The sequence below is a fragment of the Gopherus flavomarginatus genome, chromosome 1, assembly GCF_025201925.1.
Source record: "Gopherus flavomarginatus isolate rGopFla2 chromosome 1, rGopFla2.mat.asm, whole genome shotgun sequence".
Classification (NCBI taxonomy): Eukaryota; Metazoa; Chordata; order Testudines; family Testudinidae; genus Gopherus; species Gopherus flavomarginatus.
The window spans coordinates 215,683,670-215,706,054 of NC_066617.1; the positions used below are offsets into that span (position 1 = coordinate 215,683,670).

Here is a 22,385-nt window from a genome sequence, read left to right on the forward strand (position 1 = left end):
GTTGTGCTGCCATTGCTTTTGTCAAATGCAGACAGTTCTTAGACAATTACACAAAGGGTTATGATTGGAGCTGATGGCCCGAGAGCAAATATATTAAGAACATTGTTAACAACAGTTGGGGAAAGATGGTTATGTGCCTTTGAGTGCCTAAAATCGGGCATCTCAGAGCATATCTTCAGCTTGTGTCAATTATTATTGGGCCACTGACTTTGTTAGAGTAATGACTATTTATACCAGTTGAGGATCTACCCCCTAAATCCTTATTTAAGAATCTACCTAGGAGGCCTGATTACAGTAGCACCAAGCTTCCACTGAAATCAACTGGAGATGCAGGAGAATACACCATTCTATTTAGGTATTGAAATATGTATTTAAGTGCCTAATTATAATTCCTAGAACAAGAAGCACTAATCAGCTTCAACATTGAAATGAACACCGAGCCCTACGTCCTTCAGTCAGCTTTCAAATCACATGACTCTGAGACTGCGAACTCATTGGGGGCAGCGGCTGTCATCTTCTATATATTTGTACAGTGCCTAGCACAATGGGACCCAAACCTGACGGAGGCTTCTTGACACTATCACAATATAAAAGGTTAAATAATCATCATCTATTTGGATTGTGAGGAGGTAGTAGAAAAGAATTATTCTTCTCTCTCTCTCTCTCTCTCTCATCACTTCTCCCTATCCAACTATAGTTCTCTACACTGCTTTACAAATACACACACAACACACACACAGGTTTTTACAAATAATATTTTGCTACAGAGCTGCACAGCTACTAAAAAAGAGTCCAACTGCACAATAATATATTCTGAACAATTTTTATTGGACTTGCATAGGGCAAAACATACACAAAGGGTCAACTGTGTACCTTAACTTAGTCCAAGATTTTACAATAGAAATTATCTCTGTGAAAAGTTGTGTGGCAGTTCTTTCCTGCTGCAAGCCAAGACAGAGAAAGTGATTATATATAGCATACGAAATGTTTCCTTTGGCACTAGTTAAGAAGACACTATTTACCCTGTGCATGGCTCCTGCATAATAAAGTGAGTAACCGAAGTTTACTGGGTCACATTTCTCCTGGACCAAGGCTAGAATTCCCATTATTTGCCAATACTGGATGCACATAGTACCAGCCTCTCACTGATGTTAGTCCTCTCTTTTTAACGAATGGTGGTGGTGCCTGAAAATTAAAACACGAACTGTGACATTTTTTAATATCTGGCATAAAATATGCCTGAAGAGATTTCTTAGGGCACACAATGAAAAGTGCTAGCCTTGTTTCTTGAAGGGCTGAAAGGAGGAAAGCAGGAGAGCCTCTTCTCTAGCATCTACAAGCCAAAACAACACCCAAAACAACACACATTTTTACCTGGAAGATTCAGGAAGCAGGGGAAAAGTAGTAAAGTGCTGGAAGGTGACACATACCGGGGTGCAATCCACACCAGTGACAGGCTATGTCACCCCTGCCCTGCAACCTTGGGTGTCTTCCAATACCTTGCTGGTAGTAGCTTGCACCTGGGCCAATCACAAACAGCCTTCCAGCATGCAAATCATACCCCGAGTGTCTGTGTGTAACTGCAACATGCCAGCAACACTTGGATTACACGGTGGCTCTCACCAGCCTTGGTTATACTGCAGGGTGACCCCAATACAGTCTCAGACCCAGACTTTTCCACCCAGAAATGTAAGTCTTGTACTGCCGAGCCCTCTCCTGGACAGTCCAAATATATTAAGTCTATTATTCCTTTAAGGAAATAATATACACCAGTTTACCACCTTAAATGGAGTTACCCAGACACTTACTTAAACACACTGGATTAGATAAAATAATAAAACAAGTTTATTAATTACAAAAATAGATTTTAGGTGAGTACAAGCAATGAGACACAAAAATCAGAAATGGTTACAAGCAGGGTTGTCAACTTGGTAATATTTAAAAACCAGACATTCCAGCAGGAGTGCCAGAACCTCCTCTGCCCTGCCTCTTCCCCCAAGGTCCTCTTGCCCCCTTTCCCTGTTGCTCGCTGCTTTTCCCTCTCCCACCTCCCCGCCTAGGTCGGGAGGGACTCACTTGCAGAGCTGGGGTTGGGAACTGCAGACACCCAATGCAGGTAGGAGGCGGTCCCAGCTGAGTTGGGGCTGGCGCAGGTGATGACCCAGCACCTGCCCACCTCCCCTGCCCACAGTAACTGGACTTTGGGTGTTCAGTCAGTAGGTCTGACCAGACACTGACAGGTTCCTGGCCAATGGGAGCTGCGGAGCTGGCACTTGCAGGAAGGGCATAGCATGGAGCCCCCCTAGCCACCCCTGCACCTAGGAGCCGAATGGATATGCTGGCCACTTCTCAGGAGCCACTTGACGTCCGCACTGCCTGGAGCCCACACCCAGCAGCCTCTCCCACACTCTACCCTCTGCTCCAGCCCTGAGCCCCATCCTGCACCCAAACTCCCTCTTGGAGCCTGCACCCCTTCCCACATCCTAACCCCTGCCCCAGCCCTGAGCCCCCTCCTGCACCAAAAATCCCCCCCCCAGACCCGCACCCCAACACCCTGCCCCAGTCTGCTGAAAATGAGAGAGTAACGGAGGGAGGGGAGATGGAGTGAGTGTGGGTGGGAACTTGGAGAAGGGGAAGGGCAGGGGCATTCAGTTTTCTCCAATCAGAAAGTTGGCAACCCTAATTACTGCCTGAACTTTCAGGTTAGGACCCTTCCTCCAGAGTCCAACAGCTGTTTCCTTTGTCTTCTCAGATTCCGAGAAATGAGAGAGGCCAGGCAGGCCGGGGTGTCTCGGGTTGTTTGCCCCTCCTTTTTATAGCTTCAATCTCTCTTGGAAAAGCATTTCCAGCTCAAAACCAAGAGACACGGGATCTGGTAGAGAAAGGAGACTTCACGTTGATTCTTTGCTAAGATGCCGATCTCTTTGTCCCAGCTCCCCCTTCTAGCCAACAAATGGTCACTGGACAGGTGATGCCCCATCAGCTTTGCTGACACCTGGCTGAGGCCTCAGCTTGCTCTTTGTGTTTGAGAAACGGGTTTAGCCACTACCCAGACTTACCTGGGAAGCACACTTCAGTCATGATTTCAGCTTATGTTCATAACTTTACATATAATGTTGCTACATGCATTTTACCATATTACTGATCAGCAAGTTATGAGTTTTCAAATGATACCTCAACAAGACATGCCTTATACAAAGATTACAATAGTATGTAGGCTGTGAACACAGGGGTGCCTCCATCACAGAAAGGTATAAGAGCTTGATTAAGCAAACTTTAAAAGTAGTGTCATTAAAGTCGAGGGGACTAATCACATGAGGAAGGATTCCTTCAGTGAGTAAGGCTTTGCAGCATAGTGCACTATGTTAAGGATAGCCTGCGTTTCCCAACTAAATGTGTGTGTTTTGAAGGCTGATATCTTTTTTAAATCGGGGCATCAAACATGCCAAAAAGCACGTGACATTGGATGCCATCGGCAAAAAGATTCTGCAGCAGCATCTGGATAGCAGAAGTCCAATGCCTTGTAACAGTTTATAACACGGAGCTACAATATAACTGGCTCAACAGAGAACCGTTCAAATGGTGCAACTCTAACAGCTACACCATCAGTATCTCAGACCTTGTAAGTCAGCAACAATATTTATGAAGCAATACACCCTTTTGGAACGGAAAACGATTAGTAACAGAATAAAGCGACAGAAATTCTCCCCAGCCCCCGACGTTGACATTGTACTTTTTAAAAACTGTACAGAACAGTATTCAGGCTGGAGTGGAAGGAAAGACGTTCCGTTCATTTAAGAATTGGCAACATTCCTCCATTGGGAGAAGGGGAGGAAAAAAACAGTCTCTCATTCAGCTATGAAACACCAGTCTTCCAGCCAGAACATCCCAGTTTACACCATTCTCTGGATATCTTGGGTTGAAAGATATTACTGAGAGAAGGTACTGGCTCATTCAGGAGTGCTTTGCATTTCAACAGCAAAGTCGGGGAGTATTTTGTGGAGGGCCTCTGCTGGCCAAATTAGTTGTCTCTCCTACACTGCGAGTATGGTAGCATTGAGCACAGCAGAATCAGTGAGCTGCCTCTTGGCAGATAAACTGTGCACACGAAAGCTAAAGCCACTAATGCGTGCTGCATAGAGACATGCAGGGGTTATGTTTTCAAAGTTCCGCTGATGGTTTTTCCCACAATTCCCACAGAGTCTAATGGAAGTTGTGAGGCGACACCACAGGCAGTGCCTTGAAAACTTCCTTCATGGTTCCAGACTAGGATATTGGTGGATAATTCAGAAAGTCTGCCCAAAAGACTCATTTGCGGCAATTTTTTAAAATCACTTCATACCTAAAAGCTGGAAGAGGAGGGAAGTGGGTAGGAGCGTGCACATGGTGGGAGAAGAGCAAAAGGCCTAACAGCAGCCCTCCAATACACGAGTAGTTTGCTTAGTTTCTGCTCCAAGCTGTAAATTACTGTTATTAATATGACCAGTACATTCAATAAATTGGATCATTTCCTTTTAAACTGGTGAGATCCTCCTTTCATAGAGGCTAGAAAAATTCTAGCAGAAAAACCCACTTTTATTTTTTTTTAAAGTAAAGAAAATTTTAATAGTTAACGGCCATATTGAGGGAGCTACTTGGATGTTACTCAGAGAAAATTCTACACAAGTATATTGTGCTTATTCTACCATACAGGGAGCAACAGTCGAGTGTGCAAACACTTGTCAAACACCTCACCCAATGTAGGAAAGGCAACTTTGCAGCACTCAGTTTTGGATTGTCTGGGAAAGTCTGAAAGCCACACACAGAGGCAGGCAGTGGAGCAAGATCCTGTCTACAGTGACCTTTGAAACCACTGCCCAGACCCTGCAGGATGCTGAGTGCTCCCTTTCCCTACAGAGATCACTGGCAAGAACACACTCACCCATTAGCATCTTTCTACAAACAGTTTTATTCAGATGCAGTTGTTCCTACCATAGTTCTACTAGTGTTTATCCAGTGATGCCACAGGTACGTCTGGAACACAGTCCATTACCTTACTGCATCACCTTCCTAATGGCTTACAAAAAGCTCCAGCAGATGCTTTTCTTGCTGAGAAAGGAGTCCAAGTGGAGTCTTCAAGCTAGACTCAGGGTGGATAAAAATCAATGATAAAAAAATGTATTTTTTTGATAAAATGCTTTCTGAGGAAAAAAACTTATCTAAAGATAATTAAAATTAAGATATATTATAGCTCAAAGATATCTCATCATGGAATAGGGATTATAAATTCTAATTCTACAGTATGAGACTTAATGTTTAAGAAAAGTTTTGTGAATGAGTTTCAATAGTTCATGGAGTAGAGATCCAATTTTATGGAGTACCAGGGACTTCTGTATAGATTATTTAGGTTAATCTTTCTATACCTAATGGGACTCAGTGCTCAATCTAGAAGATACCCTCAGAGATGCTTAGTTCTGCAGTTCTCAAAGTGTTAATTTGTCTCCAGAGATAACATGATGGTTAACAGCAAAAGTGTTTTAAAATAAACAAACAATATATACAGGGAGAAATAACAGACATCAACCCAACTGTCTCTCTGCATATTTGCGTACACAGAGACAATCCCTTACCTTCCTGTAAAAGTGCAAAGTTTCAAAAAGTTCAGTGAATAGAGAAGATTGCTGGGGGCTGAATAGATCTGGACAAGGAGAAGAAGTCTGGAGATAAATGTGAGAAGGGAGGGACAGGCAGTAGAAATAAAAGTAAAACTGTTTGAGTAGCATATTCCAGAAGTCTTGAGGTCTTTCTGAGTGTAGCCTACATTGATTTGAGATCTACATACCATTCTCTCACTAGAAGAGAAGACTTATAATGGCAGCAGGCTGTAAAAGAGACCCAGTTTGGGTCTGATCCATCTCAGAGTTGCGAAGAATATCTATTAAGGTTATAACAACCAACAAGAATGCACTTCTATGTAGAAAACAATGATTAAATTGAGTCTTCCTTTAAATCAAATCCATCCTGGCTAGACTCTATTTTGAGAGAACACACTGGGAATGGCACCAGCACTAAGGGGCAAGCAGTTCTCCAAATGAATTAGGGAAGTCTACCAGGTGGCTATTGGCATTTCTCCAACAATTCACCCGGTCTTCCTGGTTGTTTTTCGAAATCTCCCAGGACTCACTGCTGCTGGGACTTGTGTCAAGAACTGCAGGATACGTGTTCTGAGAGTTGCGAGACTGGAACCACATAGAACAACTCTGGTGTGGACACAGTGCAAAATCCAAACCCTCAGGGCCAGTATAGACCCTGCATTATTGGTGGTTACAACAACACCATCCAACTTGTTCAAATAGCAACAGTTCAATTCTCTAGGGCAAACATGGCCTCTGTGAGTCAAGAGAGCGTGCCAATAAACTAAGACTGAGAAAGAGAAATTGATACAGTTCTAACATGGCTCTCGCCCACAAATACAACCTCTGCAACACTGGTCAGGGAAACCATGCCAAAATTCATCTACCAGCTACATTTAAACTCAGTTTTAACATACACAGTTGTGTACAGACTTAGACAATTAAAAAAAATGAAGGCTGTGATACCTCACCAATTGGCAATGTTCGACAGATAAGTGTTGACTTGGTCAAGCTGGCACTGAAGAACAAGCAGTCACAATTAACAACCACACTTTACAATCTCTCAAGTGGACTTAACAGTTCCCCAAATATCTGAGGTCACAGCATTAGAGTCTTTTCCTCTCTTACTCCAAGTTTCGGTCATAAGTGAGCTCTATTGACTCCTCTGCTCAGGTCTTTTTCACCAGCTGGATCCTGTGACATACTTGTCGGTAGCTGCTGAGTTTGTTCCCCTTTCAGTCACTTCTTGGAGTGCTTGTCTCTACTCAGCAGCTGTGATTTACAAAAGAGGCTGTTCACTTGCCTCTCCTTCAGCAGAACAAATTCTTCTGATTGCATCTGTTAACAGATTTTGGGAGTTTGCAATTAGTCAGTTTCCCCTTGGGAGAGAAATCAGTGGCCCTTGGTCTCAAGGTCCTACTTACCTTGCACAGATGTGGCAACAGCTGCACATAGCCAACTCCATTTGCCAAAACCTCAGCTAAAACATGGAGTTAAGCACTATTACCAATAAAACATTCCCTTCTTTCTCATGCCTGATCTCTGTCTCCCTGCTTTCAACTCCTCTGTTGCTCCCCCCACTTTTTACCTTGGAAACCATTTAGCAAGTAGTCGGAAGCCCTTGGCCATACGTAGGCCAACCGACGGGGAGGGGGGGGACAAGAAACGGGGGCCCAAGCAATGTAAAAGGGCCCAGGTCTCCTGGCCTTTGCCAGGTAGCAGCAGCGGCAGAGAACCCAGGGCCCTTTTAAATCATCTGGGCAGACCTCAGGGCTCCTAGGCGCATGCGAGTGCTCCAGGCCCTGTGCTTTCGGGGGCCCCACAGGCCGGTGCGATTGGCCAGCGCGGGCGGTAACAGCTGTCACTTCTGCCTCGGGCCCCCCTATAAGGGATAGCCCTGGTCCTGGCCCCTGAATTTCTGTCAGCAGGCCTGACCATATGGAGCTCCTGTTACTCAAACCAGGCATAGGCAAGGTCAGGTGCATCTGAGCATTCATCCTCCTTCGTGCATCTGCTCTTCAGCACACAGGAACCTCAAACATACTATAGCTCAGGGGTGGTCAACCTCTTTAGGGGTTAATATGCGTCTCCTTGTATAGGCACCAACTCTGGGGCTGGAGCTACAGGCACCAACTTTCCAATGTGCCTGGGGGTGCTCACTGCTCAACCCCTGGCTCTGCCACAGGCCCTGCCCCTACTCCATTCCTTCCTGCCCCCTCCCCTGAGCCTGCTGTGCCCTTACTCTTCCCCCCGGAGCCTCCTGCATGCCAGTAAACGGCTGATCCAGACGTGCAGGAGGGAGGGGGAGGCACTGATTGGCAGGGCTGCTGGTGGGTGAGCAGCACTGGGAGTTGGAGGACAGAGTTGATGGGGGGCTTCTGATGTTTTACTGTGGCTCTTTGGCAATATACGTTGGGTAAATTCTGGTTCCTACTTAGGCTCTGGTTGGCCACCCCTGCTACAGCAAATAGATCCAACTTCTCTACTAGTCTCCATGCAGACGAGTGTGTGTGTGTAAGCTACACAATCCACTCCACAAGCAGCTGGGTGCTCTATCAAGTCCACACGGAGGTCCCTTGGGCCAGGAGCCCTCTGTTTACCCCTTTCAATGGGGAATTTCATATTGAGTACTTATATCATTAATTGATAATATGCATGTCACTAACACTTTTGCCCCAGGGGTAAAAGCAAAAACATAAAAAGTGATGGCTTCCACTCTGCTCTGGGATAAGGGACAGACAGCAAAATGTTGGAGAGATTTAGAGAAGACTAAGGACAGCTTAGTCCTGTTCATCCAATCACCTTCCGATGCACAGTCATAACTGGAAAAGATTCCCAGAGCAGAAGAACCCACCGAGAGAGGAGGAGAAAGAATGAAGTTCCCATCCTCCTCCTTCAGGAACTCCATTCCCACAGGTCCTTAAAGATACACAGAATGGACAGCAATAAGAACCTTCACATCTTACCCTACTACATCCTTCTTATGCTCAGAACCACATAGGCTTGGAGAAGAAAAATAATATTTTATCCCAAGAAACGACCACCCTTTCACGGGTTACTTAAAGCAGTATCACCAGAAGGACATTTCTGAGAACTCTGTCTTGTTATTTGTGTTACAGTAGCACCTAGGAGTCCCAGTCATGGACCAAAATCTCCCTTGTGCTAGGTGATGTACAAACACAGAACCAAAAGACAGTCTTTGCCCCAAGGAGCTTAACATCATTGTCCTTCTCGCTAGCAATGATTGTACATTGTAAAGATTAAGAATCAGCAAAGGAACATTGACACTGTAGATACCAAATGGACTTTACTGAAAAGCTGGTTTGAGAGACAGGGGTGCTTCACCATTTTTCAACCACTATTAAGAAGCACTGAGACAAGGGGGCTTTCTAGGCTCACGTCAAGCTGTGTTACCAAAGCCCTAGAGAGTTTTGCAGTACAATGCAAAATTCTGCCTGGCAGAGTATCCTCATCATTAAAAGCTGCCAACACAATATTGCAGTATGCATGTGCCATCAATGGACTTCAGGCCCGACTGGCCACCTGGGTCCCCTCTCACCAGACCAATTTGCAGACAGAAAATACTTCTATCAAGACATTTTAGCATTATTTCAGCACTCCCTCTTTTTTCACACCACCCTCCAGTACGGTCTTCTCTCCCCTCTGAAAAGCTTGTGAGCCAAGCTTTCCTTTAATATTCAACAAATTACACTGAGAAAGTCATGAATGATTTCAAAGAAGTGGAAAAAATGTCTATTTTCTGACAGCAACTTATGTTACTTCCCTCTTAGGGAAAAAAAAAGCCCTCAATACATTTGGGATGGTAGGATTAGATGGACCAAGACTTAATAAAACCATCAACTCTGGGAAACTAAAGATGTCACCAAGTAATATTCAAACCAAATGAGAAAAGTAAATATGAATATTTTAAAGCACAACAGCATCGAAAGGAAAAAAAACCACGTCTGTAATTTCATCTCATGATTGCTCTAAAAGACACAAGCTATTACCTAAATGTGGCCAGAATTATTCTTCCAGTGAAGACTCAGAAATATACATTTATTCTCTTAAAACGCCAATCATTATGACGCACCACCATATTTTTTTTACTATTTTAGAATAAAGAGTGAAACCTTCATTTGCATGCATTAAGTGCTGTCCTTCTAATGCAAAAAAAAAAAAGAAAAAGAAAAAAAGCCCAACATATGGACTAAGCATACGGCAAGAATCAGATAGTATACCTGAATAGTGCTACATTGCACATTACCACTGCAAATCTGCATGTTATGCCCTCCTGCAACACTTGCTCTGGTTATTCCTCAGCTGATATATTATTCCATCCACCCTTTGAGATCCATCTCCTCAGCATCTATTTTATCACTGCTTCCATTCGCAGAGCAGAATCTAGCCAATAGCTCTCAGTGACTCCAGGAGATTGGGACACTGTGCTTTTTTTGCTACCTTCTCTCTCATTTCACTGGCAAGCAACAGCTTTGAACACCAGTCTACCCTTAAAATGCTATAGCCACCTGATGTACTGAGAAATTACATGTTAAAATTATTACATAGCCCTATCATTGGACTCATCTCCCAACCCCAGAACATGTCATGGAGATTTTTATCTTACCATCTGATTGGAAAAAACAGGGCTCCTGTGGTTTAAGAAAACTAGTTTCTCTTTGTTACATAGTACATATAAAATAATTGTACTGTCTCTCTCTTGACCTCCCATTTTAAAAACCAGAACAGATGTGGCCAGCCCTGCTTGGAATTTAATTTTCAACTTAAATTTCACTGACGGAGGGGGGGGAGAAAAGGAGGGGGAGAATCACTTAGTTAATTCTCAAAAACCCCAGCCTTACCACAGGCCTTGCTTTTGATATAGGAATGGAAACCTTCAACATTGAACCCAGAATGAAAACACAGCTAATTTTTACAGTAAGTAATAAAAACAACCTGTTTTGATTCCCCTTTTCAAGCTTCCACCATGAGCCAGCAGAGGCTCTCTTCAAAACCAACTGGAAAGATTTACTTTTGTATTGGAACACCATCAGTCAATCGTTCGAGTTCAATACACAAGAATCGAACAACCCTCTCGCCCATTTTTTTTTTGGGCTTGCTTTTTAAAATGTACAGTCAGAATCCAAAGATACCAGATATCTGCGTGGAACCAATCTCAAGGTCAGGGCTTCTTTCAAGAATCAATTTATTTGGAAAGTGATGAGTTTGTTCTATGAGAGTTTAAGCATCTTCACTACATACAGAAATATAGGGGTGTCAAGTGATGAAAGGAAAGGAGTTCCCTTTGGTAAGAATCACAGTGATTGATGAAATATTAATTAAGCTCTTTATGTGATAATCTAAAAAGGACTTTGAATAATGCATTGCAAGCAATGGTACATCAGCAGTGGCTTTTTTTAAAAAAAATGATAGCTCGCATTTTAAAAATTGACAATTATATACTGGAAAGGGGAGAGGTTTCTGGTGGGTTGGAATTATCCACAGATGCATCATCATCTGGGGGACAAAGCAGTTAATAAACAATAGTACAGTGCTAAACAGTGCACACACAGGGAAGTACATCAGTAGAAAGCATCGAATTCTGAAGGACAGTATTCTGCTTCTCAGACACAGATCAGATGATCCATATGTAAAGCAGCAGCATTTCACACAATTCTGGGACATCCCAAAAATACTCTTCCTTTCTCAGTTTCCAGAAAAGCCTCTTCAAGCCACTCTGCCACTGATCCAATTATTTACTACTGCGGACAAAAAGGATCGATGTCCCCCCTGGCAATTCATGAAATTCTGAAAACTAGTACTTAATATCATTATAGTGGTCTTTGGCTTACAAATCAAAGGGAAACAATGGGAGGAAATGGGGTGATAACAGGAACAAGGTGAGCACCAAAACACCTGGAGCATAGTGAGCCACAGCATTAATTGGAAATTTGGGGTCCTTCAGCTTTAGGATTATATAAACCCTCCACCTCCTCAGCGTGCACACGTTTAGAAGCAGTATATTAAACAGAAGCCTGCAGTTCAGCTAGTAAATTACTTGGTGTGTTTTGGTTTTAAGAGTTTATATAAAGGGCAACATGACCTGCTTTCCCAATGACTGACAACCAAAGATGTTCTATAATTGGCTTTGTAACAAGTCATCCAGAAGGTGACATAAGTACTTCCAATCCAAGAGGTTTTCTGTATCTCCATCACACACTTATTTCTCCTATGCAGTCAGAATATCATCATTTATTTACATTCGGAATTATATTATTGTAGTGCCCAAAGGCCCTAATCAGAATCATGGTCTCCTTTGTGCCAGGCACAGTCTCACACGAACAAGTTTGGTCCCTGCCTAGAAAAGCTTACAATCCAAAAGACAACAACAAAAGATGGAGAAAAGTGAAATAACATAGAAGCCAAGTGATTGGGGGAATAAGACCCTTGTTATTTCCAGTTCTTTTATTTACCCTTTTATTTTGGCACAGAGATGAGGCAAAGTGTAATGGAAGGAAGGGATGAATAAATCAAAGCAAGGAGGGGGGGGGGAAGAAGGAAGGAGAAAAGGGATGATTGAGAAGAGGAGACAGAAGAGAGGATGAGACAGAAGGAATGTGATGGGTTGGACTACGCTGAGGGAAACAAGAAGTCAGGAAATAATAAAATAACATCCAGGTTTCAAACTGTAAAAGTCTTCTGCCATCACTGGCATTGGGGCTGCGAAGGTGTCTCGCACCCACCAGGGGCTGATGCTTCCAGAAGCATCCTCTACCTCTGGGAGGTCCTTTGCTCTCCTTAGTCCACCTGGCTACACAAGTGGGATCACTGAGCCATTTGCCTTGCCCTCCAGATAGGGGTCTCCATCCCTGATGATCATCTGGGAGGGGAAGAAAGGAAGAGGGACATGTGGCCCAGAGGGGCCTCTCCCCACTCAGCCAATGCTGGGGAAGTTCTTGCTGGTCCTGGAATATGGTTCAATCACAAGTGCTCCTACTCTGCTTCCCCCAGTTCTTGTGGCCCCACAGGAGTTGTTGCCCCTTGTCTAGAACCTGGGGGACACAGAATGTAAGAACACATCTTTCTCTGCCTCCAGAAATGCAGGGTGCTGATTTGTGCACAGTTTCTATACTATTTCGTTATACAGTAACTTCTCACTTCATGTCCTCTCGCTTAACGTCGTTTCACTCTTACATCCCTGCTCAATTACAAAACATGCTCCATTTATAGTTGTGAAATGCTTCACTATAACATCCTTCGGCTGCCTGCTTTGTCCACAGCTAGCAGCCCCCCTATCAGCTCCCCTATGACCCCCCCACAGCACCTCCTGCTCACCAGCAGACCCCGCGGATCAGCGCCTTCCCCTTCATCCCCCCACCTCCTGCCCACGGCAATCAGCTGGCTTGTAGCATTCAGGAGGGAGGGGGAAGAGCGCGGACTCGGCGCACAGGCTCCCCCTCCCTCTCCTGCCTCCCAAAAGCCGCAAACCAGCTGATTGGCTTGCGATGTTCAGGGGGCAGGAGGAAAGGGAGAGGAGTGAGGACTTGGCACGCAGGCTCCCCCCTTCCTCCTGTCCATGGCAATCAGCTGGTTTGCGGCTTTTGGGAGGCAGGGGGAAACCTGCGTGCCGAGTCCTCGCTCCTCTCCCTTCCCTCCTGCCCCCTGAACATCGCAAGCCAATCAGCTGGTTTGCGGCTTTTGGGAGGCAGGGGAGGAAGGGGGAAACCTGTGTGCCGAGTCCTCGCTCCTCTCCCTTCCCTCCTGCCCCCTGAACGTCGCAAGCCAGCTAATTGCCACGGGCAGGAGCAGGGGAGGAGCGAGGATGCGGCACACCTCCCCCCTCCCTCCCCTACCTCCTGCCCACGGCAATCAGCTGGTTTGCGATGTTCAGGAGGCAGGGGGAGCCTGCGTTCCGTGTCCTCGCTCCTCCTCCTTCCCTCCTGCCCCATGAATGCTGCAAGCCAGCTGACTGCCACAGGCAGGAGGCAGGGAAGGGAGGGGGGGAGGAGCGAGGATGCAGCATGCGGAGTAAAGGTGGTACGGGGGAAGAAGAGGCAGGTTAAGGGTGAGGGCTTGGGGGAAGGGGTGGCTTGGGCAGGCCGAGGGTTGAGCCACACCCTGCCCATCCCTGATGCTTGCAGAGTAGGGGAAGCTGCCGCTGCTTCTACACAACATGCTTCTCCTAGCCTACTGCACCTTCAGCCTCCTTGTCTCCAGTGCCAGTGGGCTGTGCCTGTGTGGGGTAAGGCAGGGGCACCTCCCAACTACAGTACTGTACTGTAATGTATGGCAAAAAACAATTTCCCTGGAACCTAGGCCCCCCATTTACATTCATTCTTATGGGGAAACTGAATTCACTTAACATTATTTCACTTAAAGTCGCATTTTTCAGGAACATACTTATGTTAAGTGAGGAGTTACTGTATACAGAGATGGTGCGAATATGGGTAATACACACAAAATCTACAAAGGAATGTTAAAGGTTTGAAATCAAAAACAGGAAATTCAGATCCCAAAGGGATTGATGGGTAATATCGCATGAGCATGACACAATACCTCTCTGTGGCCTGGTGTTTTGTTTTTCAAATGGTGTTTAGGTTTGCTGGTTATAGCAGTAGCCACTCGTTCAGTGTTACCACAAGCAGATTTCTCACTCACCAGCCCATGTCTATGTAATGTATATACAAGACTGCTGGCCATTCCCATGCTAAGAGACCGCTCATCTACCCAGAAAGAGATAATACTCTCTACAGAAGGTTATTTGATGACCAAAGGGCAGAAGAGCTTTTTATACTTTGGATTACAGCCAAATTTCTACTCTAACAGCTATTCCTGTGTTTGCCCAATGTCATACCGATTTATCTGCATACACTGCACCACCGTTTACATTCCTGCATGGGTCCAGCAGCAAGTTCTATGAAATGGCTACTTCCCCTCCACTCTTTAATTTTCTTTTTAATGCCGCGTAATTCTTTTCCCAGCTAACTGCTGGATGTAATTAGGACAAATGCATTGCAAGGGCAACAGAAAATAGATTAGATCAAAAAAATGATCTGCAGGACTTTCCGGACTGCAGAGCCTTTCTGACTCTGCATGCCAAGTACATCACACAGCTGCCATCCAATCACAGGTGTGTAGGAGGAATAGTCTGTCATACTTAAAAGGCAAAGTAAATAACCAGGGCCTCATTATAAATGCACTACAAGTCCACACTATGGCCGGCAAAGAATGGATTTAGTATGGCTGCCTTATTCAGCACTTTTATCAATTTCCACAGCACAGACCTCAACGCAATTCCCACTGGTTTCTATAGATGCAGACTGCTCTTCTGTCAAACATAAAGAGCTTCCCACTTCTTGTCAGTGCTGAAACAGACAAATCCAACATATCAACACACAATGCTTCAGTAACTTCAGGAGTCTGATTCTCCCCTAGACAAGTGCTAGTGACTCCCCTTAGATGTTAGGAGGAGTAACATCATGGGGAGAATCTGCATCCAAAGCACTGAGACAGAATAAGACAGTCCCGGAAGAGCAAATGATAGGACTTCATGCTTAACGCCCCTTCTATAGCAGAGCTGCACTCATTGTGGTTCATACAGGAGATCACTAACAGGATGAACGGATTCAGAGTAGCAGCCGTGTTAGTCTGTATCCGCAAAAAGAACAGGAGCACTTGTGGCACCTTAGAGACTAACAAATTTATTTCAGCATGAGCTTCCGTGGGCTACAGCTCACTTTTTCGGATGCATAGGAGACTCCTCATTAGCGAGCAGAGTCATAAGGGCCATCCAAAGATGTGGCCAGGTATATAAACAGTAGCTCCTTCTCTCCTGCAGGGCTGAAATAGGAAACAGTAGGCAACTCTCTACACATGGTAACTAATTTGACTCAAGAGAGGAGACCTTGAGCATTGGGGTAAACACATTCTTCTCCAACATGCCTCCTTTCAATGCAATAGCAAAAGTGCTGAGCCAGGAGCCCGGTCGCTTTATTCTGATAACCAATGCTTGTTGTTTGTGTTCAAGGACATGCACAAATTCACAAGCACTTCAGATTCCTCCAGAATCAATTAAAAATGTGCACAAAAAGAGAGACAGTGACTTATCAACTCCTCTTCTCTTGTGAGTGTTGTCTGGCTGCTCTCAGCTCCGCAGTGGAAATGCAGAGAGGCTTTGCTACAGAAGCACTGCCAGTTACCACTAGAACACAAGGATGTCTATGAAACAGGTAATATGCTATTTCATAGTTTAAATGTGTCTCAATAACAGCATCTGAAGCATGCAATGCTGGAGGTTTTCTCTATCAAAAAAACTTACTGCATCAGCAAAGAAAGTTATATGAGGGAGAATTCTTTCCATTTTTCTAGATCAATAATCTTTCATGCATTGATTACTGGAATGCAATGCTTAGTTGATTTTGCTGTTTTTATTTTGTTCTCTCCCTCCAAAGTCCTACTGTATTAAAAAATTAATGTTAATTCATGTAAAAATCTCTAGCTGTTCTGAAGAAATTAATGGAGTGTGTTCAAGTCCCATTGTCCATTAACAGTTCCAATGAAATCCAAAGTACGTACTGCATATCTGAAATTACAAGTTGGGTAAGTATCCACTATGTAAAACTATTTTAAAGACCAAATGTTTACAATGTTCTCCTAGAATAATCCCATGATTCCGTTGCCAGCTTCAAAATTAGTGAGAAGATGTTTGATGAGAAATTCATGGACCTGTGGTGATGAGCCTGGCCGCTGACAAGAGAAAAAGATCAGTCTTACGGTGTTGAAGTAACTGGAATATAAAGTCCTACTTCCACCAGCAGTGAAATTCCTCAAGAACTCTCCAATATGCTTTTCTTCTTGGTAGACAGGCCCATCATCTATTCAGTATTCAGATCCCACCTCTCTCATATGTCCAGCTGGTGGGTTTTGCTCACATGCTCAGGGTCTAACTGGTCACCATATTCAGGAAGGAATTTTACCCCAAATCAGATTAGCACAGACCTTGAGGGAGTTTTCACCTTCCTCTTCAGCATGGGGCATGAGTCACTTGCTGATTTGAATTAGAGTAAATGGTGGATTCTCTGTAACTTCAAGTCTTTAAATCAAGACTTGAGGACTTCAGTATCTCAGCCAAAGGAACCTACTGTAGGAGTGAGATGGTGAGGTTCTGTGGCCTGCAATGTGCAGGAGGTCATACTAGATTGGTCCCTTCTGGGACCCCCCCCAGGATGGTCCCTTCTGGGCTTAAAGTCTATGACTCTAAAAGGAATCACCTCTGCAATTTCTATGTACCTGGAAGGCTAGCCTATGAATGGTTGCAAATTGTCACAGAGAGACTCCCTTCTGATCTAACGCAAGCCAAACTTTAAGATATGCAGCAAAGAATCCTGTGGCACCTTATAGACTAACAGAGGCTTTGGAGCATGAGCTTTCATAGGTGAATACCTACTTCATCAGATGCATGTCACATGCATCTGATGAAGTAGGTATTCACCTACGAAAGCTCATGCTCCAAAACCTCTGTTAGTCTATAAGGTGCCACAGGATTCTTTGCTGCTTTTACAGATCCAGACTAACACGGCTACCCCTCTGAAACTTGACTTTAAGATATGATACACAGGCAGATCTTTGAAAGTGAATGTTAAAAAAAATTAAACTCAGAGTGGATTTTTAATCATATATTTAAATGAAAAGCTAGAAAATTTTAGCTTTAGGAACCTACATTTGGTTTACAGCCTTTCCCTCCACATCTTAATTGATGTGTGAGGTAATCCAGAATAGGCATCATACAGAGTGCCTCAGAAGAGTGCAAGCTAGTATACTGCTTTGAGTGGGAGACCTCGCTGTATGCTGAAGAGCCATCTTGTAACAGGAGAAAGAGACCAGAATCCTGCAGCTGACTGGAGAGGGGATGCATTGGGAAAGCAAGGACCCAACACACTGGCTCCTGGGAGAAAGTTTCAAGTTGAAGGAGAGGAGCAGAAGGCCCCTAACAAGTTAAATGGCTACTTCTCAGGAACAGGGCTGAACACAGGACTGCAGAAACAAAAAACAAAAGGCAGGAAGTAGCTTTCAATGCCATGAGCAGCCTGGCATGGAACACCAGCAGGAGATGGCTCCTTCCTCTGCCTACCTCCCCAGAGGAGCTGGCAGAAGCATGCCCAGCAGGCCTTAGGTGTCTCAAGAGGAGTAAGAAAAACCAGCAGAGAGCAGGCTCTTGCCACTTGGCACAGAAACAATTTATAACTTCATATACATTCAAGGGTGATTTGGATCACCCCCGAACATACACACACACACACACACACACACACACACACACACACACACACACACACACACACACACCCCACCTCACTCTTCCACTCAAACCTCAACTATATGACTCTAGTCTCACCTCTAATTTCACAACCTAGACCAGGGGTCACCAACCTCTGGCACGCGGCTCGCCAGGGTAAGCACCCTGGCAGCCTGGGCCGGTTTGTTTATCTGCTGCGCCCGCAGGTTCGGCCGATCGCGGCTCCCACTGGCCGTGATTCGCTGCTTCAGGCCAATGGGGGCGGCAGAAAGCCACGGACAGCACATCCCTCACCCGCGTCGCTTCCCGCAGCCCCCATTGGCCTAGGACAGCGAACCACGGCCAGTGGGAGCCGCGATTGGCAGAACCTGCAGACACGGCAAATAAACAAACTGGCCCGGCCCGCCAGGGTGCTTACCCTGGCGAGCCGCATGCCAGAGGTTGCCGACCCGAGCTACACCATTCCAAGAGGTGGTAGAGAGTGGGAAAAAGGGATAGTTATGTAATTCAACTACTTATCTGAAAATAGCATCCTGGAGGATTTCATTCCTGGTTCTCAGCTCCCGAGTGAGAGAGAGACCGATCCCCTGGAGCTATTACAGTGACGTGGTACCTAAGGAAACACAGGAATTGCCATACCAGAGCAAAGCAGAGTAGTGGCTCATCTATCCTGTCGTTGACAGTGACCAATACCACAGGCTGCAGAGCAAAGTGCAATATATCCTCAAATAAGCAGTTATGGAATAAGTTGCTCAATAGGCCTGATTAACCTAGTATCGAACCTTCTTAACGTCTTCAGAGGCTGGCTTGTGCCCTGAGGCTTTAGAACGGGCTGGGCGAACTTTTTGGCCCAAGGGCCACACCTGGGTTTGAAAATTGTATGGCGGGCCATGAATGCTCATGAAATTGGGGGTTGGGGTGCAGTAGGGGGTGAGGGCTCCAGCTGGGGGGGTGGGCTCTGGGCTGAGGCCAGACATGTGGTTTTAAGGATGCAGGAAGGTTCTCCGGGCTGGGGCAGGAGTGCAGGGCAGGGTGAGAGCTACAGCTAGGGGTATAGGCTCTGGGGTGGGGCTGCGGATGAGGAGGGTGCTCTGGGCTGGGACCAATGGGTTCAGAGGGTAGGAGGGGGTCAGGGGTGCAGGCTCTGGGTGGCACCTCCCAGAAGCAATGGCATGTCCCCACTCCAGCTCCTATGCGGAGGCTCGGCCAGGTGGCTCTGCACACTGCCTTGTCCACAGGCGCCATCCCTGCAGCTCCCATTGGCTACAGTTCCTGGTCAATGGGAGCTGCAGGGGCAGGGGTAGCATGTGGAACCCCTTGGCAGCCCCTATGCGTAGGAGCCGGAGGGAGGACGTGCCACTGCTTCTGAGAGCCTCGCAGAGCGGGGAAAGCCCCGGACCCCACTCCCCGGCTGGAGCAACGGAGCAGGGCAAGCCACAGACCCCACTCCCCAGCGGGAGGTCGAGGGCTGGATTAAAATGTCTGGAGGGCCAGATGCGGCCCCCGGGCCATACTTTTCCCATCCCTGGTTTAGAAAGTAGTTCTCAACCTTTCCAAACTACTGTACCCCTTTCAGGAGTCCACTGTCTTGCATACCCCCAAGTTTCACTTCACTTAAAAACTACTTGCTTACAAAATCAGAAATAAAAACACAAAAGTGTCACAGCACACTGTTACTGACAAATTGCTCATGTTCTCATTTTTACCATGTAAGCATAAAATAAATTGATTGGAATATAAATATTGTATGTTTATGGTATATAGAGCAGCATAAACAAGTTATTGTCTGTATGAAATTTTAGTTTGTACTGACTTCACAGAGCTTTTTATGTAGCCTGTTTTAAAACTGGGCAAATATCTAGATGAGTTGATGTACCCCCCAGAAGACCTCTGTGTACTCTCAAGGGTACACTTACTCTTTGGTGTGAACCGCTCCCTTCCAAACTTGTGTGTGGGTTTTTCAGCTTGGAAAAGAGACAACTAAAGGGGGATATGATAGAGGGCTATAAAATTTTGACTGGTGTGGAGAAAGTGAAAAAGAAAATGTTACTCACTCTTTCACATAACGCAAGAATCAGGGGTCACTCTATGATATTAATAGGCAGATGGCTTAAAATAAACAAAAGGAAGCACTTCTATACACAGTGCACAGTCAACCTGTGGAACTCATTGCCAGGGGATTTTGTGAAGGCCAAAATTATAACTGAGTTAAAAAAATTAAGTAACTTTATGGAGAATAGATTCATCAATGGCTATTTGCCATGATGGGCAGGGATGCAACATCATATTCTTGCTGCTGTTGTAATTTATTTTTAAATTCTCATTTCTGTAACTATGTTATTATCCAAATAAAACGTCCACTCATTTCTGAATCCTGATGAGTTTTCTGAATAATATCTTATGGCAAGAAGGGCAGTGGAAGATGGCAAGCTACCCCACCCCTAGCCAACTCTATTGGTGGCTATGTGCCACTCCTGAGAGCCGCCTTCTCATTCGCTGATGAGAAGGAAGCCAGGGCCCCCAAAGAAAAGATAGCCAATCACAAAATGAGTGAAAAAAATTAATGTCTCAAGAAGGCAGAGCAATAACTGTGACAGATATAACAATATCTTGGACAAACTTTATGGAATTAAGATAAGTATTACTGAATTACGTTCAATGCCTTAGGGGTCCATTGTATTAAAACTGCAATTGTTTGTGTGTTATTGTGAGACTGTACGTAACTTCAGGGATGCTAATGAAATTCCTCTACACTAGAACATGAACACTTATTAGCTAACATGTTAAAGATACATTTTCCCTAATGTGGGCATGGCCTAATGCTGCCAGTTAGGAACATGAAACCTTATGGGTATGTCCGGCTACACTGCAGTTAAAAGCCCATGGCTGGCCCTTGCCAATTGACTCGTACTCACAGAGCCAGGGCCGGCTCCAGGCACCAGCTGAGCAAGCTCATGCTTGGGGCAGCAGATTCCAAGGGGCGGCATTCCGTCCAATCTGAGGGCGGCACGGCTACCCTGTTTTTTTATTGTTGTTGGTTTGTTTGTTTTTTCTTGCTTGGGGCAGCAAAAAAGTCACAGCCAGCCCTGCACAGAGCTCAGACCAAGAGGTTACTTAATTGCTGTGTAGACATCCGGGCTCAAGCTGGAGCCCAGGCTCTAGGACCCTGTGAGGGGGAAGGGCTCAGAGCTCAGGCTCTAACCCGAACACAAATGTCTACACCGCAATTAAACAGTCTCTTAGTCTGAGTTCCGTAAGCCCGAGTCAGCTGACCCATGCCAGCCACAGTATTTTAATTGCAGTGTGGACATACCCTAAGGGACTGGAGAGTCCTGTCTGCCTTCTGCTAACAGAGGCAAGGCCCAGGAATAAGAATCCCACACAGACTGGATTTCTAGAGAAGATCAATTACCTGATGCAGCAACCTTGTTTAGCGTGTGTCCTTCTCTAGCACATAAAGTACCTTAGTATATGACCATGGTTAGTAAGGATAAAAAAAAATTTCTGAAAATTTCTATGACTAATACTTCTATTTTTTCTTCTTCAGCGTTGCATTAGCTGTAATATTTTAAGGTTATCATGTGGTGTAGCATAAATGAAAGCAAGATTACATAATGGAACTAAATGTTCTATATAGTTAGTTTCTCAGAGCAGTACTTTGATTACAGGATAAAGCAAGGAGAGGGAAAAACAGCAAATACAGCAGTTTTGAACAAGAAGGGGTATAATTTTAATACAAGTGATACAGCTCAGCATAAACCACATATAAAACCAGCATAATTTTATTTTTAAGGTTATGCTGAGACTCAGAATGCTAAAAAGCATATTTCTAAATAAAGTTCCAGGGCTTCGGTGCCAGCCATGTTTCCTGCTGTGAAACATCCATCCATAGTCTGCTTGATAATACTAAGACTCCAAACACTTCCTAGGTAACACTGGTTCCTCCTTTCATGATCCTCACTGTCCTTGCTAAGTAGTAACAGATGGCTGAGACTAGCAAGCAGCCCTTCCTTGATACAAGGCTAATATCACTTCTGGGAAGAGGAGGAAAACTGCTGGCAAAAGGCACTAAAAGGTCTCATCTACATTAGGAAAACCAGGACCCAGAGTTCTCCCGATAGCAATGTGAAGGCTGCAATTTAAACTGGGCTTGACACAGTGGTAAAAATATTCTTATATTGGCTACACTACAACCCAATACCATTGTGCTGCATCTATGGGAAACAGGAACATTTATCTGTGCTTACCTGAAAGTTTTCTTTCTTCATGTAATACAGTCCACAAGCATGAAGTGGGGAACCACTTCTCACAAAATTGGGCAACATCTCTGCCTTCCCACCTTTTCCATTGCTCCCCAGGACCAAACAGAGATAGGGAGGAGAGAATGCCAGTAATAAAGGTTTATGCCTTTGCAGATGAAAAAGCTATGGCTCGGAGACCTAATTAACTTAGCACTGGACCTTTTGAGAGCTCTACCT

At 45.0% G+C, this 22,385-nt stretch overlaps 1 protein-coding gene across 1 annotated transcript in view; it reads right to left on the bottom strand.

The window, feature by feature from the left end:
• Positions 1 to 22,385, bottom strand: part of TSPAN7 (tetraspanin 7) — a 177,699-nt gene that overhangs the window by 133,699 nt on the left and 21,615 nt on the right. The gene's annotated exons all lie outside the window — the stretch shown is intronic.